This window comes from Nyctereutes procyonoides, unplaced genomic scaffold, assembly GCF_905146905.1.
Source record: "Nyctereutes procyonoides isolate TBG_1078 unplaced genomic scaffold, NYPRO_anot_genome, whole genome shotgun sequence".
NCBI classification, from domain to species: domain Eukaryota; kingdom Metazoa; phylum Chordata; class Mammalia; order Carnivora; family Canidae; genus Nyctereutes; species Nyctereutes procyonoides.
The window spans coordinates 31,577,404-31,589,639 of record NW_026575082.1 but is presented as its reverse complement, the minus strand read 5'-3'; positions in this window follow the sequence as shown (position 1 = coordinate 31,589,639).

Here is a 12,236-nt window from a genome sequence, read left to right as displayed (position 1 = left end):
CAGGTAATAACATAGTCCTGGAAGGACCATATCCAATGAAAGGAGGACGATTTTTAAGGAAGGCTGTAAAATATTTGGGAACTTTTTCATGAATTAAGTTGCTAAAACTTACTTTTGACTTCTAAAGAATTTGGTTTCTCATATTCTGAATCAAGTCCCCTCCAGAATACCAAACTGATGAGTATTCATGGGAAGCCTATGAAGAAACAAAAATAGTGTTTCCTTATGGAAGAAAGAGAATGTTTCATTTTTCATGTGAAATTTACTTACCTCTGGGAGTAAGAGCAAAATTACCAACCTTTCCTTGTGTCTAGTTACCTCCTTTATAGTGACCACATCTTTGATTAAATTAAATTAGATTTTTACTGATGGCTAAATGTTTGAGGGACAACAGGGAGTAAAATCCTAAGATCAAGGGGAAAGGATAGAGACCAGGGTAGAAGGTGGTGACAAGTTCATATCAATCTGCCTGCTGCATGCAGAATGAATTGGAGAAGGGCAAGTAGATGAAATGACATATTATTGCAATCGTCTACGTATGGTGTGATGGTGATTTAGAGTAGGTTGGAAGAATTGGTGATAGGATTGAGTCAGAAAAATCTCTCATGAGTAAAGTTGTAAGACATGGTGATGAGGTGGATATGGGGAAGGAAGAGAGGGTGGGATCAGGAGTGCTGCTTTGTATTACTCAGTAGATGGGAGAGAACATTGGAAGTCGGCCAGGATGGGGGTGGAGAAAACGGGAATGAGAATAGTAATTTGTCTTGAGACATTTGAGACACATTACATTTTGTTCATCTTTCTATTCTAGCCTCAATTTACATAGTTTTGTCTCAGGAAAGGGTAAATCAGTTAATTAGGGAGGGTATGATCTACATACCCTTTCTACATATATATAAAATCACCTATATATATGGCATTATGATAAAAAAAAAAAGCAAAATTTTCTATTTCTCAACATGCCAGGCCTTGTATTTTTTGTTTCATGAAGCTTTTCTCCATTAAGATTTATATAGTTGCTTTTATGACTCTCTTAACAAAGTGAAAAGAATTGAAATTCTTTTTGTTTCTTGTCTTTTTAAGAATACTGTGTTTACTGTCTTTTGATGAATAGTCCATATATGGAGCTTCTTACAGTTGCCAATAATCTAATAGATCATGACAGGCACTTAATTTTGAGTGTTTCAGAGCAAGAAGTTCCAAACATGGTTTTTCTATTCATATTTTTTTAGGATTGCCTTCTCTCTGTCAGGGAACGTGTGTTTTTGCTTCAGGAACTTTAAAAGAGCCTTCTCTGCTTTATCTCCAAGCCCAGGAACTAATCTAAGGATCAGGAAATAGGACAGACACCCCCCTCCCCTTCCAAACACACACATACACTCCTGAATTCTCTTTTAACCAAAAAATGGGTTGAAGAACTAGACCAAACATATTTGACCAAGTTTGGAAAAGAATGTTGATTCTTTGGTTATGTCTATGCTGGCAAAATGATTGAAATTCTGTGTTAATTTTTTGAATATAACATTAAGAAAACCTGATTTGAAGATCTGAGTTCTCATTTCCTACTGAATTATGTACAAGTTCTTTGGCATAGTGTTTAAAGCGTTCCATAGCACACCACTGAGCCACTTTTCTATCTTTATCCTCCTCTAATCCTCTCTCTCTAAGCCTGTGCTCCAGACAAACTAGACTGCTTGTCATTCCCTACTTTTCCTAATACTGTTCTCTAGACCTAAAATCTTTTGCTTTCTTACCAGATCACTTCCCTTCTTGCTTTTCATTTCCTGCCCATGTCCTATTCAGAACTCTCAAAATTTTGATTACTTCTCTTTCAACGCCTGTCTCAAATGTTAGCTGTGCCATAGCAGTGCTTGGTGATTTTTTCCTGAAGCATTTTAAATAATTTGCATGCTTCTCTTATGCTTTAACCTTGTAAAGCTCCTACTCATCCTTGTCTATCATAGTGACTTGCGCATATCATGAAACTAATAAATATTTTTGGAATTAAGTTGAATCATCCCCACTGACAGCCACTATTTACATTTAGACATTGGAAAATTATTCAAATCACGAAATCATCTTGTTTGCATAGACAAAGGTACCGTACCAGGCTCTCCCCATTATATTGCCTCATTAGGCCTCATTCACCAAACATGGGTTGAACACCTACTAATTGCAGTGTGCTGTGTTACTCTGTCCTGGAAACAGGACCAAATATAATTACATAATCATGTGTCAAGAAAAATATGTAATTATGTGCATCTCACATATTCAAAATAAATTTCTAAAATAAAATAATTAGACTAACTTGATATCAATTAAATCTTGTCCAAATAAAGACGGAACATTCAGCTTTGTTCAATCTCATGTAAATGCTGATAAAGAGAGTTAATCCTTCCACTTGAGAAAAACAATTAACACATATCTAACCCAGACACTCATTTATTCAAGAACTTTCTCAGCCAAATTCATAAGTGAAGAACAAATTTTTCTTCTCAGTGCCTTGGTTATTTTTCAAAGGTACTTCCCAGGATTTTGTTTCAGAGTCTGATTTTAGGTATGTGTCTCAGGGTTGGTTATAAACAGAGCAGAAGAAGAGTTGAAGTCCAGCAGCAGCAAACAATTGTGGAAAATCTGTGAAGTAATGTTGTCCTTGCAACATTTTCCGGCCTACTTTTCAGGACCCATGGGCTTTAGATAAGCATTAGGTATGTGTCCAAAATAAACCACTGGGGTTTTTAAGCCACTGTCCATCCTTGGTATAATTTTCTCACAAGTCATCAACTTCATAAAATACACTCTTTTTCCATGATTAAGAAAGTTGGGGGATAGGGGAGCTACCTGGGTATGTGTGATCTGACATTGCGCTGTTTTAATTTAAAATTTCTGCCCAACATTGTGTTCATAAAATGACCACACGATGACTTGTAAGCCAAAACGCATGAGAAGTGCATTATGGGTAAGTAGTTTATTTTTGTTATTCTTTTGAAATATTCCACTGGTATTAGAAACAGATCTTTTGAGCTGGAACAACAGTGGTACAGGTAGACTTCCTACTTTTGGAAAAGATCTGGTCTTTAGCTTATGGGAACCAAGCCGAAGCAGATGTGAAAAGTTCAACTAAAGGAAGAACAGATTAAACGCACTTTTGTGGTTGAAAAACCAAAACAGATGTTATTATTAAACCACAAAAACCTGGGTACATTTAAGTAACACTAGGTGTCTGAATTTTAAATTTGGATTTGAAATAATGAAGGCATTTAAAGTTACACAGGCTGTTGTGTGCCACTAAACTCTTAATCTCAAATCAAGCAGTTTGCATACTAAAAAAAAAAAAAACAAACTTTCAAGAACATTGAGTCTCTGTCATTGTGCTTCTCATCTGAAAATGAGAAAGCATCTGACGATAAAAAAACAAATCATTTTGGTGATTTTTAAATTATTTTTCCAAAGCATTTTGAAAATGTTTATTATATATCTATTATATATTATATATAATTATATATAATTATATATATATATAATAGATATATATATATATCTTTACAGAACAACCAGGAAAGGTCTAGAGTACTATTGTTATGTAAATCTTAGAGGGAGAGATCAAGTCACAGAGGAGAATTAAGGTGATGCCAATACATGAATGCACAGACCATTGATCAACTTACTGGATTACTTCCCCATACGTGACAGCCCTACCATGGGATGTTAAAATAGTGTGGAAAAGTAAATACAAATTAGAATTGTCCCACAATGCCATGACTACTTTTGGGTATTTAATTTCAGCTTTCTCAGTAACTTTTTGTTCTAATATGCTACCCCGGCAACTTCAACCCAAAAAGGTTAAAAGCCCAAGCTAGCAGGACATAGAGAGCAGGTGTTATCCAGTGAAAACTCCTGTACTAGAGAAGAGCCAGCCAAGAGAGAGGGTGGTAAAGGGAAGGTAGCAGCGATTTGCTTCATAGCCTTTGATCATTAATCTAGATATGTTTTACACATTAGGCCAAAAGGGATGTATTTAGCTAAAATGGACATTAAGGACATAGTCTTTCACCTCTATTTTGAAAAATGAATGTTGTATGATGTGGGATGATTTAGGAGAGGGCTTGGAGGATGCCAAGCTTTCACATCACTTGAAATGAATGGAATGAAGAAAGTGAAAAAGTCTTCATTAATTACCTAGTCCCTTTGGAAGATTTCTCTTTTTCACTCTAGTTCTCAAAGTGGGAGAAGAAATGGGGTGATTCCTAAAATGTTTGGGGCATTTTTTTTCAAATCATGTATGCTTTTTCTCTTCACATGAACATTTCTAAGGATCTTTAAGATGATTCCAACTCACACCCTTCATTCCTTCACTCTGCCCTCACCATCCTAAGATCCAGTTTTCCATATTCTGCGTGGGAATGACCTGTGCTTTAGCTTAACGCCCTAAAAGATTCATGATGCAGCCAGACTGTTATAACCTCTACATAGCTTACAAAAGCTTATATCATCATAAGGATTAAATGTTGGACTTACAACGCTCAGATATATATTTTATTAAATACACTATTCTAACTTCCTTTTTTCTTTTTAATTTTAAATGTGGTTACTAGAAAATTTAAAATAACTTAAGTGGCTTACATTTGTGGCTTGCATTTTATTCCCATTGGACAGTTCTACTCCATCTAGTAAATAAAAGAGAGAGAGAGCAAAAAGAGAGGAAGAGAGAGAGAGAGAGGGAAAGAGAGAGAGAAATATGTGACTACTTTGAGAAAATAATTTCTCTCTTTACTTTCAGCTATACTCTGCCCTTAGCAGTTTTAACTGTGTGAATTTCACTTAAAAACATTTTAGGCAGTTAGCAATTCTGAAATGGTGAGTAGTAAGGTGAGATTCCAGAGCAAGCATCTCTTGGGTGGCTAGAACAATAATGACAAAGAAGAGAGATGGCATTTCAGCTGGGATGCATGCAAGAGGATGTCCTTGCCTGGCCTGAGGACTGTGCATAAGGGGTAGTCAGCCCTGGGTGCTGTAAACCACATTCTCCATGAATGTATGTTCTGGGTAAGACCTAGATGTGGATAATCCAGTGTGTGGAATTCTTGGGAAAAACTATGAAAAAGAGAATGTAGGTGGAGAAATAAGAACACGTGGTAGAGGTGTAGGTCTCTAACAATTGGAAATCACTTATTTAATCATTCTTCAGTTCCATAAATATCCATTGAGCTTCTATTGAGGTCAATTTGTACCTTTTTCTAGAGAGTAGAGAAGGAACCAAAGAAGCAAGCTCTATGTCTCTCTGATGTTTGCATATAACAGTGAATACAAAGAGGATAAATGGTTAGTGCATCAGGTTTTCTATGAAGAAAGATAAAGTAGAGCAAGAAGATAAGGAGGGAGAGGATTTTGATTTAGAAAAGATGTTTAAGGAATCCCCTTTTGAGGAGGTGACAATTAAACAGAGACACGGCTGAAGTGAGAGAGCAAATCAAATGAAGACTGTGGGAAGCCTGTTTCAGGCCCTGGTAGTGGATGTTCAGATGTCTGAGGCAGGGCCTATGTCTATGTAGCTGAGGAATAACATGGGGCCAGTGAGGCTAGAGCAGAGTGAGGAACAGGGAGTGCTGTAGGAGTGAGGCTCCTACAGGAGGCATTGGTGTCAGATTGTGCTGGATCTTGGAGGGTAAGGTAGGGATTCAATAATTTATTTTAAGTGATATAGCCAGCTGCCTCACTTTTTGAGCATAGTACTGATGCCATCTGGTTTTATATTTTAAAGGATCCACCTGACTGTATGTAGAACGCAGATTCTAGTGGGCAACAAAGGAGAAAGACCAGTGAGGAAGCTGTTCAAATAGGCTACGTTAAAGCTGGTAATAGTTTATGCTATAAGGCTAAAATGGAGGTGGTTAGAGTGGTTGAATTTCGAATGTATTTTGAAGTTCAACCAAAGGGTTTTCCTAATGGGTTGTATTTGTGGGAGAAAGAAAGAAAAGAATCAAGGACAACTCCAAGAGTTGGGCTTGTGTAGCTATAAAGATGGAATCACCATTTATGAGGACAAGGGAATCTATAATAGACAGTAGTAAGCCAGAGATGCATGCTGTAATCTACACGGAAACCACTAAAGGGAAAGCTAGCAAATAGAGAACTAACAAGCTAATAGAAGCTAAAATAAAATGATTACAAAATAAACAAATAAATAAAATGATTAAAAATATTTGATTAAAAAATATTTGATTAATTAAAAAGAAAAATCAAGAAAAAAGTATAAAACCAGAGGATCAAATAGAAAACAAATACGGTGATGACAGGCATAAACCCAAATATCAGTAATTACTTTATTTTTTTAAAATATTTATTTATTTATTTCAAAGAGAGAGAAAGAGAGTGAGAAAGCATGAGCAAGCATGAGTGGGTGGGGCAGAAGGAGAGGGAGAGGAGAAACCCAGACTCCATGCTCAGGGTTGAGCCTGCCGCTGGCTCTCAGGACCTGAGCGGGAACCAAGAGATTCTTGGTGCTTGAACACCTGGGCCACTCAGGCGCCCCCAGTAATTCCTGTATGGTTAACAATATAAACGGAAAAGAAAACACTGCAATAGGAATAGATTGGAAAGAGTGAAAATTGGAATTCATTTTTGGATATGGGAAGTGGAAATGGTTAGTTGACACCTGACTATTGAAGTCTGGAGCTCAAGAGACAGATCAAGACTGAATATGTCAATTTGAATCACTAGGATTTTCAACAGAGTCCATTTTTCAAATTAAATAGTGACTTAATCAGCTACTTGAATACTTTGTGGACATATTTGGAAAGAGATGCAAATACCTTACTGATAATTGTATAAATAAGCTTGTAAGGTTTCTTTCCTTCTGGGATTCCATATACTGTCAAAGAAGTATTTCACTGAGAGGGAATTCAGACCAGATGGTTGCTATAGTCCTTTCCAAATCTAAAGTTCTACCATTAGAAGATGAATCCAGGATCATTGCAGGAGAACCATTTCATTTCTCCACAATGAAATGTCCCTTGTTGTGTTTTATCTAAATCATGTGAAACAACTATGAAGGCTACTAGCTCTTAAACTTCTTTTAAGGAGTTCAAAGTCACCCTGAGACTCACTCATTTACCTTGATAAATGCCATTGGGTAATCACTGGCACAATCTATTTTGCTAAAATTTTATTTTGTTGAAAAATAGAGATTTGGATGTAATTGATACTGGGAGATTCAGATTTATGTTTTTTTATTACGCCTTTTTACTACTTTTCAAAATGTATAATTAAACATAAAATCTAAAAAATGCTTTTCTACTCTGCAGTTGTTTTTTATTAGCCTATACATAATTATTATGTCAACAGTTAGAACTACTATAGCTCTTGATTTGGGGCTCATATTCAACAGATGGTTTTTTTCAAATAGATTTAGGTATTAGTTATACTAATGTTTAGATATTAGTTATATTAGTATAATATTTGGAACTTAAATCCACAGGTTTATAGTTTGCTGTTAAATGTTACCTTCCTTGGCAATTCTATGGTTATAGAGATCTGTTTGCATATTGACTCTGTATTCCAAAATATTAGCTCTCCTCCAAGATTTATGTTATCATAAAATGAATACACTTCCTTTTCCATCTCCTAATCTAAGGCATTCACCAAAACTTTGAGCAGAAGTGAAACCACAGAAGCCCATGAATACAGTATCAAATATACTTCTTCTCGGCTTGATAATTATGAAAAGCCTATATTTACATTTCATCAGAGACGAATTTAACATAAGTTAATTGCATTATATTTTCTACATGACACCAATAAGGGCAATTTTAGAGAATCGAGAGAGGTAAAGAGAGAGAGAAAACACCATAAATAATGGAGGCTCTCCTTCCCTTCATTCTGCTCAAGCGATGTTTGTTTTGTGATTGCAGTTCTCATAGGATTCCAAGTGTCCATAAAGTTCTGAGTTTGATCATTTTGTCAAGCTGAGTGTGATTCTAGTTTTTAAAGATTTTTAGGGATATACAATATGGTTTGTAAACCTGAGCCAACTACTTCATATAATGCTCAATCACAGAAAAAAAATGATTAGTTCCATAGCTGCAGGAAAGACTGGCTGTGTATTACTTGCCGAGAAAGACATATCAAAATACAATTTCAAAGACAATTTTGACCACACGGTATTATAATCCTACAAATAAAATGTGAAACCTTCAACAAGATACAACTCCCCTTAACTGCACCACGATTGAACTCTAATCTCCATGTTACCACTCAAGATATGACGTATAATTTCTGATGGGAATAAAGATGAATTATTCTTTTGCTTTTCCCTAATCTCCTAAACTAGAAACATTTCTATAAAATGAAGTTAGGCTATTGAAATGTTACTTATTACCTGTGGATGTTTGCTAACTTCTAGCTGTCCTTCCCTTTTTTTTTTTTTTTGATGTTATCACTAATTACGTTTTCTCACACATTTAGCTTTTGATATTTTCTGGACTTTAAAAAAATTAGGTAGATTCACACACATTCAGTTTTTCTGGCATGAACACAAAGGGCAAAATTAGATAGTCAGTGGAAAGTTAGTTTCCTCACCCTGCAAAATACTTTGCACTGGCTTTTTAATCTCTGCTCACGCAGTTCTTTTTCATGTACCACATTTCATACTGCCTACGATGCCCAGCAAAGATTCATCATTCTCATCAAATTTTCTCTGAACAATATGTCCTAGGCTAAAACTTTCCTTTCTTAATATATTCATCACTTCTAAAACAATCGTTCACTGTTTCAAAATGTTGTCTTGTAATCATTTATATATCACCAACATTTGTAAATGTGCTTTGAACATTTACTCTAAATCAGGTGCCACCTTAGGTGTTATAAACACGGAAGTAGCCAATACACTCCCTTACAGTCTAATCTACTTGTAAAGATAGCACGTTTAAGGATGTGTCCGCAATCAAGTAGGATATGGTTTAAGAGAAAGAAGTCCTAGATGCCATAAGAGCATGTGAATGGCTCCCTTCCCTGGTTGCACGTTGGATTCACCCAAGGATTTAAAACAAACAACAACAATATTTATGCCTGTGGTCTGATTTACCTAGTGTAGGATAAACTTGAGGCATTAGTGGTTTTAAAGCTCCCTAGGTAATTCCAATGTATAGCCAGGATTGAGAAGCACAAGTGCCCCCTTTCACTGAATGCCTGCTGAGGATCCTTACTTTAGAGATATGGACCCACATCCCTCTGGCTAAACATCAGCCCCTCACTGGGTCTTCAACTTTTCACAAAGAATGGTAATGAAGAATTTTGAAAAAAAAAAAAAAAGGGGGTTTGCTTTTAACATCCATTTTTGTGGTCCCAGTAGTAAATCAGAAGACTGCGGATTCTCTGTGATGCAGCTGCCAGGAATAGCAGCAGCCTCTGGAATTCCTTATCTATAACTCATTTAATAAATTGAATATCAGGCATCAGTGGTCTTCATTGTCATAGAAAGTGAACAGCATCCATTTTATTTCCTTCACCAGCCCCTTTCTCTGTGTTGCCTTTGCCTTTATACTTTATCCCCAGCTTTTCTTTAATTTGAAGGATTGTTTTCTGGGCCCAGGCACTTTAATTTTTTTTTTAAGCAAAAAGGAGCAAATTCCATATCTACTATGGATTTAAAAAGACAAATGATCTTACTAGCTAACTACATCTACTTTTATCAAAGAAGGAGATAGAGAGATAGAGAGAATGAATTATTTTAAGTCAGGCTAAATAAAATATTATTTAAGGTATACAGGTAATTGAAGAAATCAGGTTTTCCCTTCACCCATTATATATCTAGATAATTGCCTCATTCCACCCCTTCTTCATCACCCTATCCCCTTCTTTTGCTGCACAAACCACCTGGCTTTCCTTTTTGTGATATTTATTACTTCTTTAACTAGGTACCCTTCAAAAGTTAAAGAGAGAGAGAGAGAGAAAGAGAGAGAAAGGGACTATCCAGTCTGCATCACTACTTAAAACTATTAGAAGATAGCAATTCACTAGTTGGGACGATGCAATTCAAAACACCAAAAAGATAACAGGTTTTGAGAAATTGGCATATGTTAGTGATTATGCAATCATTCATTTCCCACAGATTTCTTTTTATAGGAAACTTTGGAAAATCCCAAAAGAACTGACCGAGTCATTCAAACCACAACAGGTTTCTTTCAACATCAAAACCATGGGTAGGAGTGGGCGAGGAATCATTTTCTTTTTTTCTCTCTCTCTCTCTTTTCTTTTTCTCTTTTCTTTTCTTTCTTTTTTTCTTTTCTTTTCCTTTTCATTTCCTGTCCTTTCCTGTCCTTTTTTGTCTTTCTTTTTTAAGCATGGACAGCCTGGTCCGAGTGTGCAAAGCTGTGGCTTCCCCTCCTGTGGATGCCTTCTGAACAGCAGTTCTGACTTCCTCCTCAAACCAAGGCATCCTGAAAACATCCAAGCAGAGGAAGCATTTTTTCACCATGACATGGGAAAGGGCCATAGAGATCCAAATGGAAACGGACATTTCATGTGAGTGACTATTTCTACCCCAGCTTGGCTTCTTGCCTAATTCAACAGACACTTAGGTGGCTGAAGAGGGAAATTTTTGTTAAAGTGAATCCAGCTCCGAGTTGGACACGGAGCCTTTTGACTGGTGGCTGAGTTCCTTGTGCTCGCTGGCAAAATTCACAATTTTTTCTTTTGGTTGTTGTTGTTGGGTTTTGAAAATACTTCATTTCCTGGCAACAGTTTTCTTTCTTTAGTAGATAAAGGGAAAGATCTTTTCCATCTACAACATATAACACTCCTATCATCTTAGAAACTGTTTTCTCAACCAGGCAGGATCCCCTGAAGACTCACTCTCGCTCTCCATGGCCTCTTGACAGCTGGCTTATAACCAAGTGATCTCAGAAAAGTCCTCCCTTCCCCTGATTGTGTATGTCAGCGGGAGTCTGTTTGCTGTCATCAGAAGGTTCATCTTACATGTATGACCACGGGGGCTCTGTGTGTGTGTGTGTGTGTGTGTGTGTGTGTGTGTAAGGGGTGGGCACAGAGCCCAGTTTTAAGCTTTCAAGAATACTCAAAAACTGTGATTGAGAAAATTAGAGATTAAGATGGCACTCCTTCCCCTGTTGCTCCCCAGGAAGCAGCGCAAAATCTCTTGTTATGGGCCACCTATCATATTGATACAATACACACTAATGTGTAAACCAATAATAGACAATCTTCTACAGTGGTGGCAGAGTGAGTTGACACAACCTTTCCGGGTGGCATGGTAGCAGTCCAAGTCAAAAGCTTTAAAAATCATATATCTGTACTTAGGAATGGATCTTAAAGAATTATTCATGAGTGTACACTAAGGTTTATTAGCTAGGATTTTCACTGCAAAAGAAAAAGTGAAAACAAATGTCCAACATTTGGGAAATGGTTAATCAGCTGTGATATGTTCATCTAATGGAAGATTCTATGCAGATTGTATTCTTAAAGAATATACGAAGATATGAGGTAAGGTCTTTGACATCATGTGAAGTGGTGGAAAAAGGATAAAGAACTGACTCCATTTAATGACAGCTTTGTATAAATATGTATGCATCACTGCATAAGTAAATGACTAATAGGAAATACACCAAAAGTTGTAGCAGTGATATTCTCTGTAGCTTGGCATTCCAGCCAGATGGATGGATGGATGGATGGATGGATGGATGATGGATGGATAGATAATTAGGTAGATACAGGTAAAACTGTTTCTGTAGGATGAAAAATGCACTTTGTTGGACACAGAAGAAGGAAAATGTTTACCTAATTTGTAAGTGATAGAAATTATGAAAATATCCATATCAAAGTAAAAAAAACTCTATTTCTTAAGTGTACCCATCATAGAAATGGAAATAGGTTAACACAAATAAGAAATTCAAGATAGAGGGCTAAGCAACCACCTAGTTCCTCTCTGTTTTCCCAGGAGAGAAACAAGAAGCACAGTGATATGATACCTCCTCTATCAAGGTCATAGTAACTTTGTGATCAAGCTAGAACAAGTCTTAGCCCTTAGTTCATTCCAGAATGCAACAGATGGCATTTTATTGTTAATGCTCTTTATTTTTTTTTAATGCTCTTCTTTCTTTGTTTACATGTAGGTCATTGATTTTGATGAAGTTTGGGTTATGTGGTTGGCATATTTACCTCCCAAATGGTCACCTGTTTCTTGATATTGTGGGTGGTTTGACATTCTAAATTGGAAAAGGTAG